This window comes from Colobus angolensis, unplaced genomic scaffold (genome assembly GCF_000951035.1).
Source record: "Colobus angolensis palliatus isolate OR3802 unplaced genomic scaffold, Cang.pa_1.0 Scaffold132, whole genome shotgun sequence".
In the NCBI taxonomy this organism is placed as follows: Eukaryota; Metazoa; Chordata; class Mammalia; order Primates; family Cercopithecidae; genus Colobus; species Colobus angolensis.
Window position 1 is genome coordinate 6,442,660 of NW_012114400.1, and position 15,606 is coordinate 6,458,265.

A 15,606-nucleotide genomic window follows, 5' to 3' on the forward strand; every position below is an offset into this window, starting at 1 on the left:
AAAGAAAGAATCCTGAGACTATTGTTTATAAAGAAAAGAAAGAGGTTCAGTTGGCTGATGGTTCCACATGCTGTACAGAATGCATGGCTGGCAGGCCTCAGGAAATTTACAGTCATGGCAGAAGGCAAAGGGGCAGTGAGGCATCCCACATGGAGGAGCAGCAGCAAGATGGAGTGACATGCTGCATACTTTTACATAACCAGATTCATGAGAATTCACTCACTATCACAAGAACAGCACCAAGAGAATAGTGCTAAAGCAGTCATAAGAAATTGTCTCCATGATCTAATCAACTCTTCTCCAGGCCCCACCTCTAACATTGGGAATTACAATTTGACATGAGATTTGGCTGAGAACACAGATCCAAGCCAATTTCATATAAAAATGTTCCGATGGTCTTGCATTGGTGTATTGGGTTCAGAAAGACCAAATGGGATAGTAGCATAGTGTTTGTTTTGAAATATGAGGGAGTTAACCATGTGTATGTTAAGAAGAGATTTTCACATTCAGGATACATTTGAGAAGTCATTAAAAGAGTTAACAAACAATAACCCTTGGTTGAAACCATAACTTTGTCTAAATTTTTGTAAGTCATATTTTATTGGAACACAGCTATACCCATTATTTTACATGTTGTCTAGTGCTGCTTTCACATTGTAACAGCAGAGTTGAGTGTTTATAACAATGGTGATATTGCCTACAAAATCTATAACACTTAGAATCTTCCACTTTAGGTAAAACATTTGCTGATTCCTCATATAGACCAGCGGATTTTCCAATGAACAGCTTGTGTGGTATTAAATAATGATGTGAGTAAAGGATAACACTGCCATTTTTATCCTGAGCAACTAGCAAATTTGAATTGCTATTTACTGCCATTTATTGAAACATGGATCACTTAGAATGCAACAAAGTTAGGGTGATGACGACTAAAAGATTCAATAGAATATAGGATAATTCCCTGAGTATGTCTGTAAGACCACGTGTCCACAGATCCCAGTTTGAGAAACAGCTGTGTAGTAGGATAGGAGTAGGGTAATTCTAAAGTTCTAAAACTAACAAACCTCTGGTCAAATTGTTTAAACTTTCTGATTCTTGACTTTCTCACAAATAAAATAGTACAATCATCTTGGTATTCACTGGCCTTTTTCTAAACAAAATTCTGTGAAAGAGTTATGAAAATTTTACTACATGCATACAAATTCATTAGGTGTTCTTTTTAAGGGGTTTAAAGTTAGTGAATGAGGCTGGTTAGTCTACTTAGGATAACAGGTTATCTGCCCATTGAAGGTCTTCAGGTAGATGTTAATAAATGATTGTGAAACGAATGAATCAATTTGCTACAATTTGCACATTACATACTATTATATTCATAAAAGAATGGGAAATTAATATTCATATATGTTTGTCATTCACATCTGATTTGAAATCTATATAATGCAATTCTATTTCAGTATAAAATAGCTTAGTTAATATATCACTATGTATATTTCATATAAATATAAAAGCATAATATGCATAAAAATGTCACACATACATTTGCTTTGAATTAAAATAAAGATATCATTAAATTTTTTAATTTTTGTTTATTAAATTGTATGGCATTGAACTTTAGGAGCACTTACATGTCAACGCTTACTAAGAGGGAAAATAACCAGTCTAGGTGTCATGTAGATCTCCATCAAACAATCATCACATTTCCACCTTGCATTGTAGGTTGATAATTTAGCATCAACATAGAGGACTTTGATGACAAACAATTTCAGGGAGTGAAACTGGCAAAGAACATAAGTTTAACACCTTACTGTGATGTTTGACTTCAAATATAAATGTAGCTAGAGTGTAATAAAAAAACAATTTTTTCTGTTGTTTACTATCTCTTCTCTTTATACATTAGAAACTTCAAATTTCTTTAATTTCACATTTAAAGGAAGTTTTGATATGAAGAATTGAAGATACAGATATGAAGTACAATAATCAGTTTCATCATTTTTAATTGCCATTCTGTTTCTCTTGTGTTAAAATTTTCAGGTCATTTTTAGGCCTTTCCAAATTACTAAATGCATTTAAATATTACCTGATCTCCTTTTTTTAATTGCTACCCATTTTTTTTAAGTAATGCTGTCTTTATGATTTCTTTTTTTCCCATGTGCACATTATTTTATTTCACTATAGGAATAGGGAAACTCTGGATCTAGAATTTAACTATATCCAATTTTCATGAGAGTAGAATATTATTCTATTAAAGCTCTGTAAAGACTAAACTTTCATCTCTCCAAAAAAATATAAAGTAGCAATGTCATCACTCTTGCACATCTTCATTGAAACTTCATTTTCATTATCTGTCACATTGTTTTGCATTTATTTTCTCTGCTTTATCAGCTTATTTTCTCAGGTCAGTCAACAATTGAAACTGCATACAACTTGGCGTGATCTAATCGTATGAGTTTTGAAATTGCACCTGTATTTTAGCTAGAAATGTGTTGTGCATGTAAATAAATTATATAAAACAAGTTTATAAACATATATGCATGTCCAATTATTTGTTCTTCTAATCCATATTCCTTACTTTATTCTCTTATGTATAAATTATGTAAAGATAGCATCAGAATACCTAATATAAATTTTTGAAAGTAACACTGCCCACACTCTAGAAAAGTGAGTTTATAGGTATGCTATTAAAGAACTCCCTACTCTCTTCATTCCTCGAGGTCCCACAAGCAACAGAAATAAATCTGTTATGATTTCATAAATAGTCTGTCTCTTCACATCTAAATATCTTGGTTAAAGCGTAATTGTTTCACATTTAAAAACAATGAAGTATTTTCTCTATTAATAAGCAAAAATATCCACCAATAATTTTTTCTTACATTTTATTTTTATTACAACATTAAATAGGAAAACAGTCTTTCTTAAAAAAATAAAATAAATAAGCCAAACAAAGTATAAGAGTAACATAACTCAGTTTCCCATTCCTCTATTCTCTTGACCCCCATACACTAAACTCAGCATCCTGCTACCCTCCTTCAGGTAACCAATGTACCCTTCCAGAAATTTTTGTTACTGTTGTTGTTGTTCTTGTTGTTTTGAGACAGACTTTTTCTCATGTTGCCCAGGCGGGAGTGCAATGGCACGACCTTGGCTCACCACAACCTCCACCTCCCAGGTTCAAGCAATTCTTCTGCCTCAGCATCCCAAGTAGCTGGGATTACAGGCATACGTCATCGTGCCTAGATAAATAGGGAATTTTAGTAGAGACAGGGTTTCTCCATGTTGGTCAGGCTGGTCTCAAACTCCTGACCTCAGGTGATCTGCTGGCCTTGGCCTCCCAAAGTGCTGGGATTACAGGCATGAGCCACTGCGCCTGGCCTTCTTCCAGAAATTTTGCTATGAATTTACATATTTACTTTTCAAACATATATCTAGTTATTTCCATTACACATTGTTCTGCAACTTGCTTTTAGTTTTACACTTAGCAGTATGTCAAAAGTGTTTGCATGTGGATACATTTAAGTCTACCACATACAAATACCTGCATGGTTTTTCCTATTAAGGATTATTGCCTTGATCAATTTCTACTGCTATTACAAGATATCATAGACTAGATGGCTTGAACAACAAACATCTAATTCTCACAGTTCCGGAGGCTAGGAAGTAAAAGATTAAGGTGCTGGCAAATCAGCATCTTGGTGCTGGTACTGGTGAGGACCTGCTTACTAATTTGCAGATCGTCATCTTCTTTTGGAGCCTCACACAGCAGAGAGCAGAGAGAGGAAGTAAACTGTCTGGTTTCTTCTTATAATGTCACTATTATCATTAATGAAGGCTCTATCCTCTGACTTAATTACTTCCCAAAGTACCACCTCCAAAATTCAACATGTGAATTCTGTGGGGACATAAGCATTCAGTCCATAGTAATGATAAATCGTAAGTAATTTGAGTTTTACTATTTTAGGACATTTCAAAAATTGCAAATAATATCTTATAAATGTTCTTATATAATGCAGTGTATTAAGAGTACGGCTTCAGATTCTGACCTCACTGATATGCAGTGAAGTCTGTAAAAATCAGTATGAGAGTGTATACCTCATACTTGTTTTGGCAATTAGAAAATATAATGCAAACAAAGTTCTTTAGCAGGGCCTTGAATATAGTACATTTTCAATAATGTGAGCTACAACTATGATTATATTCACAATATAAAATCTATTTCATGAACACAGAAACATATAGTTAAACTATTAGAGAATTTCTACAGTATTTGGTAGTCATCATTGCTCTGAATCCTACAAAGCCTACCTGATTTTTTCAGTAGCTTCCATGTCGGAAATCCCTAGATGAGTATTACCTGCAAAGATCCTTGCTTTCTGCTATACCCCCAAACTACCGCCAGTCTCCAAGGTGCACATGTAAGCCCCACTTCACAGAGAACCTTCCCATTGGAAACTGACAGGATAAATGCTATGTTAGTGGGGGCAAGTGTCTGGGGTCTATTGCACCATCAGTCACTTGTGGGAACTGTAGCCTAAATAGTGTACTATTTTAATATTAAATAACTATCAAGTATCTCTTAAGATTATACTTGCTATTATTAAATACAGCAACTAATTAATACAAAAGCAATTATTAAAATATTGCTATTATTATACACATTTTGCATAGAAAATTTATGTGAAAAATTATACTTTTTAAGGATATTTTATAGATATATAGGATTTTGTACTTTTATTTAAGCTCATTTATCAGTTAACCTTAAGACAGGGAGATTATTCACGTAGGCCAGACATTTACATGAACACACTAAAAGTAGAGTTTTCTATGATCACAGAGAGAAAGTCAGAGGTAGGAAGCATGATGGAAATTTGACATGAGGCATCCTGCTACAGGCTATGGCGTGAGAAAGCATGTGAGAGAGCATGTGAGAAGGCACATGACCCAGAACGGCAAGTAGCCAGGAGCTGAAAGTGTTCTCCAGTTCACAGCCAGCAAGAAAAAGGAGTCCACATTTCTACCACAGCACGGAGCTAAATTCTCACAACTAGCTGAATGAACTTATTAGCAAATATTTATCCAGAATCTCTAAGCAAGTATCCAGTTTGGCCATATCTTACTAATGTCAGCCTGTGGGACACTAAGAAGAGAATCTTGTGGAGAATGCCTTGATTGCTAATCTGCAAAACTATCAGATAATAAATGCTTTTAAGCTTCTAAGTATTTGGTAATTTGTTTTGCAAGTTTGCACCAATAGAAGACTAATACAGTTTGTTACCAAGAGTTGAGTACTATGTTTAAGAATATCTAAAAATGTGGAAATGTCTTTGTAGTCAGAAAGTAGATGGATGCTGGAAGAAAATTTGAAAAAAAAGTTTGGGGAGACTGCTAGAAAAATCACAGATTCCTCAAACAGACTATTAGTAGAAAAGTAGACATCAAAGACCATGCTTGTGAGGGCTCAGAAGAAAGTAAAGGAGCATTATGAAGAAACCATAAATTGCCTTACAGAAAACTTAAATCACAGTTAACAGAATATTACCACAAATCTGGACATTAAGAACATTGCCAATGATATCTCAGAAGAAAGTAAGAAACATATTATTAGAAACTGAAGGAAGGAATAATTTTGTTTTATGGAGGCAGAATCTTAGTAAAATAGTGTTCTCCAGTTATTTGGAAAGCTAAACTTGTGAGTGATGAACCTGGGTATACAGCTAAAAAGATTTCTAAACAAAGCTGGTTTCTTCTTGCTGCTTGTGGTATAAAGCAAGAGAGGAGAGAAAATCAAGAGGACTTTTAAGCAGAAATAAGCCAGGATATATAGTATTTTCTAAATCTCAGGCTCCTCTGATGGCAAAGGGCCAAAAGTCAAAAGTTGCTACCGAAAGTTTGTTATAAGAAAAAGTTGAGTGTGTGACTATAATAATCTTTTGCTGAGACCTCAGAAAGGCCAAAAAGTTAGAGTACACACTCTGTTTTAATAGATTAAGGATATTTTTTGGAGTTCTTCTCAATGAAATCGGGGAACCTCTAGGAGAAGGTAAAAGGTGTTGTCCCTCTGTCAACTGAATAGAAACCAAAAATAGAAGAAAAATTATCTCAGACAAACATGTAGATGTGGCTTTTGTCTAATAAAAGAAAATTTAATGTAATTAATGCAATACCCCAACATTTTTGAGAAATTTATCGAAGTAAACATATTGTCAATGTAGACTGAAAGGGACAGAGAGAGTACCAAATGAAGGAAGGCTATTAGATACCCTAAATTCTACAGCCAGGAAGCAAACTGATAAAACCACTCAGCTGTAATGCTACTTTTCATGAAAAGGAAAGATGACTCAGCAGATGGAGTCAAAATCCCAGTGGCCAAAGACTAGAGCTAATGAAAATTATTTCCAGACTTTGAACTGTTAATTGGGGAAATATTGCTAGAATTAGTCCAGCAATATTTTTTTACGGTTGAAAAATTGTAATATACTTCAAATGTTTGTGACTAACAGAATAAAAGATTTAACACAGAAAAACACACTGCAAAATAATAGTGTTATTCACAAGCTATAATATTAACAATTTTTAAGAGAAAGGGCTCCTGTCACCTTAGGCACCTTCATGAAAATAAAGTTCTTGTCATTAGCTTAAAAGAACTTAAGCAAAAGTTGTGTGATATACACATTCTTTACTTATTTCAAATTAAATTATATGCAACATTATTTAAAGATAATAGCATAATCTAAATGTGAGGACCTGCTTGCATGCCCTTTGATCGGCTCAAGTAAGAGACTATTATAGGAAGGTGCCATTGAAGGTCTCCGTAGGGCTCCAGTTTAACCTCAACCTACCACACATGGCCATTACTCAGAAATTAGCTTTTGAATTGGAAGGAGCACTAGAAAAGTACTTGGTTAAAATATACAGGAATGAATACTTTTTCTCCTAGAATATTTTTAACTTTCTTTAATTGTGGTAAAATAGTTATAATGTAAAATTTACTATTGTAACCATTTTTAAATGCATAATTTGGGGCATTATGTATATTCACAGCATTGCTGAATATACCGTTAGCACCATCCATCTCTGAAACATTTTTAATCATTTCAAATGGAAAATTTACACCCAAAAAACAGTAAATCTTCATTCCCCTCTCTTCCCAACGTCTGGTAAACACTGTTCTACTTTCTAGCTCTATGCATTTGCCTATTCTATGTACCTCAGATAAGTGAAATCATAGAACATTTGCTCATTCTTTGTGGCTAATTTCACTTACCATGTTTTCAAGGTTCATCCATGTTGAAACATGTATTAGAAGTTTATTCCTTTTAAAGTCTGGAATAAAAAAAAAAAAATAAAAAAAAAAATAAAGTCTGGAATATATTCCTGTGTGTGTGTATGTGTGTATGTATACAATATTTTATATTTGTATGCAAAACTGAATTCTAAAGAATTTAATTTTTCAATTACGGATTTTCCTGAGATCCTAAAGGATTTATGTGCTTTTGGAATCTTCTCTGAGATATTTGGTTTTGTTTTGTTGGTTGGTTAGTTGGTTGGTTCATTGGTTTTAATTTCAACTTTTGTTTTAAATTCAGGGGTTACATATACACACACAACACAACATGCATTTATCCATTCATCTTATGATGACCACTTAGGTTGTTTCCACCTTGTAGCTATTATGAATAATTCTGCTATAAACATTTGTGTGCAAATATCTATTCAGGTGTTTGCTTTCATTGCTTTTAGGTACATGCACAGAAGTTGAATTGCTGACTCAAATGCTAATTCTTTAATTATTTGAGCAAACAAATTATTTGAGGAAATGTACACTTTCTACAGTGGCTGCATCATTTCACTGTCCTACCAGCAATGCTCAAGCTTACTAAATTCTTCACGTTAGTGCCAACACTTGTTTTCCATTTGTTTTTGTTTTTGTTCTTATAATAGCAATTCATTTGTGAAGTGGTATCTCATTTTGCTTTTGATTTTCATTTCGTTAATGATTAATAACGTTGAATATCTTTTTGTGTGCTTATTGAACATTTATATATATCTCTGTGTTTTTCTTTTTTTTTTTTCCTGGTAAGAACATTTGTTGAGAGAAATGTTCAAATACTTGCAATAAAAGATTAGCAGTCTTCGTGGATTTTATATTTGTGTGCAAAACTGAATTCTAAAGAATTTAACTTTGCAATTACTGATTTTCCTGAGATCTTAAATGGTTAATATGCTTTTGAAATTTTCTCTGGGTTTTTTGGTTTTGTTTCATTGGTTGGTTGGTTGGTTGGTTTTAATTTCAACTTTCATTTTAAATTTGGAGGTATATGTATGGGTGTGTTACATGGATATATTGTATGATGTTGTGGTTTATGGCATGGAGGTAGTGAATTATTCTCAGGTAATAAGCACAGTACCCAATAGGTAGTTTTAAAACCCATGCCCCACTTTCTCCTTCTCTCATCAAGTAGTCTGCATTGTCTACTGTTTCCATCTTTATGTCTATATATATGCACACACACACACACATATATACACACACATGGAAGGAATACATATATATAGTGTTATATATGTGTGTGTGTGTGTGTGTGTGTGTGTATACACATATACATGTAAGGAATAATTTTTCTCCTAGAATATTTTTAACTTTGTTTCAGTTTGGTAAAATAGTCATAATGTAAAATTTACTATTGTAACCATTTTTAAATGTACAATTCAAGGCATTATGTATATTCACAACATTATTGAATATATCATTAGCATTATCCATACACACACACACACACACACACACATATATATATATATACATATATATATACTCAATGGCTTTGGAGAACTGATCATTGAAATTCTTTCCCCTTTTGAAAACTAGGTTGTTTGGGTTTTTGTGTTACTGATGAGCTATAGGAGTTTATTTTATATTCTAGATATTAAATCCTTATAAGATATATGATTTGCAAATATGTTCTCTCATTCCATGCGTTGCGTTTTCACTCTGTTTTTCGTATCCTTAAAAAATTTTGATCAAGTCCAATTTATCTAATTTTCTTATATTATATGTGCTTTTGATATTATTTCAAGAAGTAATTATTGACAAATTGAGTGGCATGAAGAATTTTCCCTATTTTTAAAGAGTTTTATAGTTTTAGCTCTTATGATTAAATCTTTAAAATATTTTGAGCTAGGTTTTCTATATATAAGGTAAAGACTCATCTTCATTATTATGCATGTAGTTATATCATTTTCCTTTTCTGAGAAGACGGCTATTTTTCCGATTGTATGTTCTTGTCACTTTTGTTGAAAACCCTTTGAACATATATGTGTGGTTTTATTTCTGGGCTCTCTATTCAATTTCATTAGTCTAAATGTTTGTCTTTTTGCCAGTAATACACTATTTTGATTATTATAACAACTTTGTAGTAAGTATTGAAATAATGAAGTGAGAATAGTTCAACTTCATTATTTATTGTCAGTATTGCTAGGGTTACTTGAGTTCCTTAAAAATCCAAATGAACTTTAGGAAGGATGTTTCTATTTCTGCAAAAAATACCTTTAGGATTTGATAGAAATTGCATTGAGTCTGTAGAATGCATTTGGTCATGCTCACAATATTAAGTCTCTCGGTCCATGAGCACAAATATCTTTGAGCTTACTTGTGTCTTCTTTAGTTACTTTCACCAACATTTTGTAGTTTTCAGTATATAAGTATTTTATCCCCTTAAGTTTTTCCTAGGCATTTTATTCTTTTTATTGTTATATAAAATGGAATGATTTTCTTATTTATATTTTTATTTTTATTTTTTACTATATAGAAACACAATTTTTTCTTCCCATTGTATCATGCAACATTGTTGAATTTTTAAAATAGTTCTAACAGTTTGTTCTTTTGTGAATTATTCTTTAGAGTTTTTTTTTTCATATAGCATCATGCCATCTGTGAACAGAAATCATTTTAATTTTTCTTTCCAATTTAATTGTCTTTTACTTTTGTTTCTTTCTTAATTTCTGTGACTATAACTTTCAATATTGTGTTAGAGTGAACTGGTGAAAGAAGGCATCCTTATTTTCTTCCTTTTCCTAGCATAAAATCTTTCAGAATTTGAACATTACATATTGAGAGGTGAACCCGGCTGGGCTTCTTGGTCTGGTGGGGACTTGGAGAACTTTTCTGTCTAGCTAAGGGATTGTAAATGCATCAATCAGCATTTTGTCAAAAAGGACCAATCAGTACTCCGTAAAATGGACCAATCAGCTCCCTATAAAATGAACTAATCAGCTCTCCATAAAATGGACCAATCAGCAGGATGTGGATGGCACCAAATAAGGGAATAAAAGCAGGCCACCCAAGTCAGAAGTGGCAACCTGCTTGGGTCCGCTTCCATTCTGTGGAAGCTATGTTCTTTTACTCTTCACAGTAAAATCTTGTTGTTGCTCACTCTTTGACTCCACAATACCTTTATGATCTGTAACACTCACCAGGAAGGACCGCAGCTTCACTCCTGAAGCCAGGAGACCATGAACCCACTGGGAGGAATGAACAACTCCGGAGTTGTTATGAGCTGTAACACTCACAGTGAACGTCTGCAGCTTCACTCTTGAAGTCAGCAAGACCATGAGCTCACCAGGAGGAAGAAACTCTGGACACATCCGAACATTGGAAGGAAAAAGCTCTGGACACTCTGGACGTGCCATCTTTAAAAGCTGTAACACTCACGTTGAACATCTTCATCTTCACTCCTGAAGTCAACAAGACCACTATCCCACCAGAAGGAAGAAACTCTGGACACATCCGAACATTGGAAGGAAAAAGCTCTGGACACACCATCTTTAAGAACTGTAAACTCACCCTGAGGGTTCGCAGCTTCATTCTTGAAGTCAACGAGATGAATAACCCACTAATTCTGGACACATTTTGGCAACCATGAAGGGACAATCACCTACCGCCAAGTGATGAGTACCACTGGATCCCTTTCACTTGCTATTCTGTCCTATTTTTCCTTAGAATTCAGGAGCTAAATACTGGGCACCTGTTGGCCAGTTAAAAATGACTAGTGCAGCTGCAAGACTAAAGACACGGGTGTCAGGCTTTCTGGAAAAGGGCTCTCTAACAGCCCTTAACCCTTCTGAGTTGGGAGCGTTTGTTTGCCTGGAACAAGCATCTGCTTTTTCTGTACCTCTGGGCTGAGCTGAGGGTCGACAGAGAGGAAAGCCATTCAATTCCAGGGTCCTGACAACAAGTTGGTTGACCCTGCCTTGTGAGCAGAACTCTCAAAGGCATGTCGCCCAAGTGAGACTCGCCCATGTATCCTATCTGTCTTGACCCTTGCCCCCTGGGTCCTAATGCCTGCCAAACTTCCTCTTGCCTCTCTTCTCCGAGGCTAGCCCTGCTTCTAAAAACCACTTCCTGTCTCTGGTGCTTTTCTAGTTTCTCCTGTAAGAATTATTTCTAGTATAAACTTCAGGACTCTGTTACCTTGTTTAGACACCTGGGCTTACCAATCAGAAAGACATAATTTTTGCCCAAAACCCCATCATAAGGGGAGAGCTTCTGGAATTTTAGGATCCCTCCTCAGACAAGCAGGCCTAACCAAAGCTATTCCTGAGCTATTATATGGGGAGCCTCAGAAATTGTATCCTTCCTATTCAAATAAGTGAGTACAAAAGGCATCACTCTTCCAACCTTGGAGATCCCTTCCCTCAGGGTATGGCCTTCCACTTCATGTTTGGGGCATAACATCTGTATAGGACAAAGGTGATGTCCCAGTACTAACAGGAGAATGCTTAGGACTCTAACAGGTTTTCGAGAATGCGTCAGTAAGGGCCACTAAATCCTATTTTTCTTGGTTCTCTTTGTGGTCTAGGAGGAGAGGCAAGGGTGCAGGTTTTCGAGACTGCATTGGTAAGGGTCACTAAATCTGACCTTCCTCAGTCCTTTTTGTGGTCTAAGAGGAAAATTAGTGTTTCTGCTGCTGTGTCGGTGAGCACAACTCTTCCAATCAGCAGGGTCCAGGGACTGTTGCGGGTTCTTGGGCAAGATGTGTTTCTGCTGCTGCATTGGTGAGCACAACTATTCCAATCAGCAGGGTCCAGGGACAGCTGCAGGTTCTTAGGCAGGGGGAAAAGCAAACAAACCAAAACCATGGGCAGTTTTGTCTTTCAGATGGGAAACACTCAGGCATCAACAGGTGCAGCCTTGAAATGCATCCTAAGTCATTGGAACCAATTTGACCCACTAACCCTAAAAAAAAGGCAGCTCATTTTTTTTCTGTACTATGGCCTCACCCCAATATTCTTTCTCTGATGGAGAAAGATGGCCACCTGAGGGAAGTACAAATTACAGCACTATCCTGCAGCTTGACCTTTTCTGTAAGAGGGAAGGCAAATGGAGTGAAATACCTTATGTCCAGGCTTTCTTTTCATTGAAGGAGAAAACACAACTATGCAAAGCTTGCAATTTACAGCCCATAGGAAGACCTTACAGCATACCTCCATACCCTAGCCTCCCTATAGCTCCCCTTCCTATTAACGATAAGCCTGCTCTAATATCTCCTACCCAGTAGGAAATAAGCAAAGAAATCTCCAAAAGACCACAAAAACCCCTGGGCTATTGGTTATCTCCCCTTCAAGCTGTAGGGGGAGGGGAATTTGGCCCAACCTGGGTACATGTCCCCTTCTCCCTCTCTGATTTAAAGCAGAGAAAGGCAGACCTGGGAAGTTTTCAGATGATCCTGATAGGTACATAGATGTCCCACAGGGTCTAGGGTAAACCTTCAAATATCGCTTGGAGAGATGTCATACTATTGTTAGATTAAACTCTGGCCTTTAATGAAAAGAATGTGGCTTTAGCTGCAGCCCAAGAGTTCAGAGATACCTGGTATCTTAGTCAAGTAAATGATAGAATGACAGCCAAAGAAATGGACAAATTCCCTACCAATCAGCAATCCGTCCCCAGTATGGATCCCCACTGGGACCTTGACTCATATCATGGGGACTGGAGTCGCAAACATCTGTTGACCTGTGTTCTAGAAGGACTAAGGAGGATTAGGAAAAAGCCCACAAATTATTCAATGATGTTCACCGTAACTCAGGGAAAGGAAGAAAATCCTTCTGCCTTCCTTGAACGCCTATAGGAGGCCTTAAGAAAATATTCTCCCCTGTCACCCAACTCACTTGAGGGCCAATTGATCCTAAAAAATAAGTTTATTACCCAATCAGCTGTGGATATCAGGAGAGAGCTCCAAAAGCGAGCCCTGGGCGCTGAACAAAATCTGGAGGCATTATTAAACATGGCAACCTTGGTGTTCTGTAATAGGGACCAAGAGGAATAGGCCCGAAAGGAAAAATGAGATCAGAGAAAGGTCGCAGCCTTAGTCATGGCCCTCAGACAACCAAACCTCGGTGGTTCAGAGAGTACAGAAAATGGAACAGGCCAATCACCCAGTAGGGCTTTTTATCAGTGTAGTTTACAAGGACACTTTAAAACAGATTATCCAAAGAGAAACAAGCCACCCCTCGTCCACGTCTGCTATGCAGAGGCAATCACTGGAAGATGCACTGCCCAAGAGGACAAAGGTTCTCTGGGTCAGAAGCCCCTAAACAGATGATCCAACAGGACTGAGGGTGCCCAGGGAAAGCACCAGTTCATGTCTTCACCCTCACTGAGCCCCGGGTACATTTAACCATTGAGGGCCAGGAAATTGACTTCATTCTGGACACTGGCATGGCCTTCTCAGTGCTAATCTCCTGTCCTGGATGACTGTGCTCAAGGTCTGTTACCATCTGAGGAATCCTAAAACAGTCTGTAACCAGGTATTTCTCCCACCTCCTCAGCTGTAACTGGGAGACTTTGCTCTTTGCACATGCCTTTCTTGTTATGCCTGAAAGTCCCACACCCTTATTAGGGAGGGATGTATTAGCCAAAGCTGGAGCTATTATCTACATGAACATGGGGAACAAGTTACCAATTTGTTGTCCTCTATTTGAGGGAGAAATCAACCCTAAAGTCTGGGCATTGGAAGGACAATTTGGAGGGGCAAAAAATGCCCGCCCAGTCCAAATCTAACTAAAAGACCACCCCACCCCCCACTTTTCCTTTTCAAAGGCAATATTCCTGAAGGCCTGAAGCTCATAAAGGATTACAGGATATTGTTAAACATTTAAAAGCTCAAGGCTTAGTAAGGAAACGCAGCAGTCCCTGCAACAACCGAATTCTAGGAGTACAAAAACCGAAGGGTCAGTGGAGACTAGTGCAAGATCTTAGACACATCAATGAGTCAATAATTCTTCTATATCCAGTTGTACCCAACCCCTATTCCTTGCTCTCTCAAATACCAGAGGAAGCAGAATGGTTCACTGTTCTGGACTTCAAGGATGCCTTCTTTTGTATTGCCCTACACTCTGATTCCCAGTTTCTCTTTGCCTTTGAGAATCCCACAGACCACACGTCCCAACTTACGTGGACGGTCTTGTCCCAAAGGTTTAGGGATAGCCCTCAGCTGTTTGGTCAGGCACTGGCCAGAGATCTAGGCCACTTCTCAAGTCCAGGCACTCTGGTCCTTCAGTATGTGGATGATTTACTTTTGGCTACCAGTTCAGAAACCTCTCGCCAGCAGGTTACTCTAGATCTCTTGAACTTTCTAGCTAATCAAGGGTACAAGGTGTCTAGGTCGAAGGTCCAGCTTTGCCTACAGCAGGTCAAATATCTAGGCCTAATGTTAGCCAGAGGAACCAGAGCCCTCAGCAAGAAATGAATACAGCCTATACTGGTTTATCCTCACCCTAAGACATTAAAATAGTTGCAGAGGTTCCTTGGAATCACCGGCTTTTGATGACTGTGGATACTCAGATACAGCGAGATAGCCAGATCGCTCTATACTCTAATCAATGAGAACTAGAGGGCAAATGCTCATCTAGTATAATGGGAACCAGAGGAAGAAACACCTTTCAAAACCTTAAAGAAGGCCCTAGTATAAGCTCCAACTTTAAGCCTTCCCACAGGACCAAACTTCTCTTTATACACCACAGAGAGAGCAGAGATAGCTCTTGGAGTTCTTACTCAGACTTGTGGGACAATCCCCCAACCAGTAGCATACCTAAGTAAGGAAATTGATGGAGTAGCAAAAGGCTGGCCTCATTGTTTAAGGGTAGTTGTAGTGGTGGCTGTCTTAGTGTCAGAGAATAACAAAGTAATACAAGGAAAGGATCTCACTGTCTGGACTACTCATGATGTAAATGGCATACTAGGTGCCAAAGGAAGTTTATGACTACCAGACAACCACCTACTTAGATACCAGGTGCTACTCCTTGAAGGACCAGTGCCTCAAATATGTACGTGCATGGCCCTCAATCCTGCCACTTTTCTCCCAGAGGAATGGGAACCAGTCGAGCATGACTGCCAACAAATTGTAGTCCAAACTTACACCACCTGAGATAATCTCTTTGAGTCCCCTTAGCTAATCCTGACCTTAACCTATATACTGATGGAAGTTCATTTGTGGAAAATGGGATATGAAGGGCAGGTAATGATGTAACCATACTTGAAAGTAAGCCTCTTCCCCCAGGGACCAGCGTCTAGTTAGCAGAAGTAGTGACACTTACCCGAGTCTTAGAATTGGG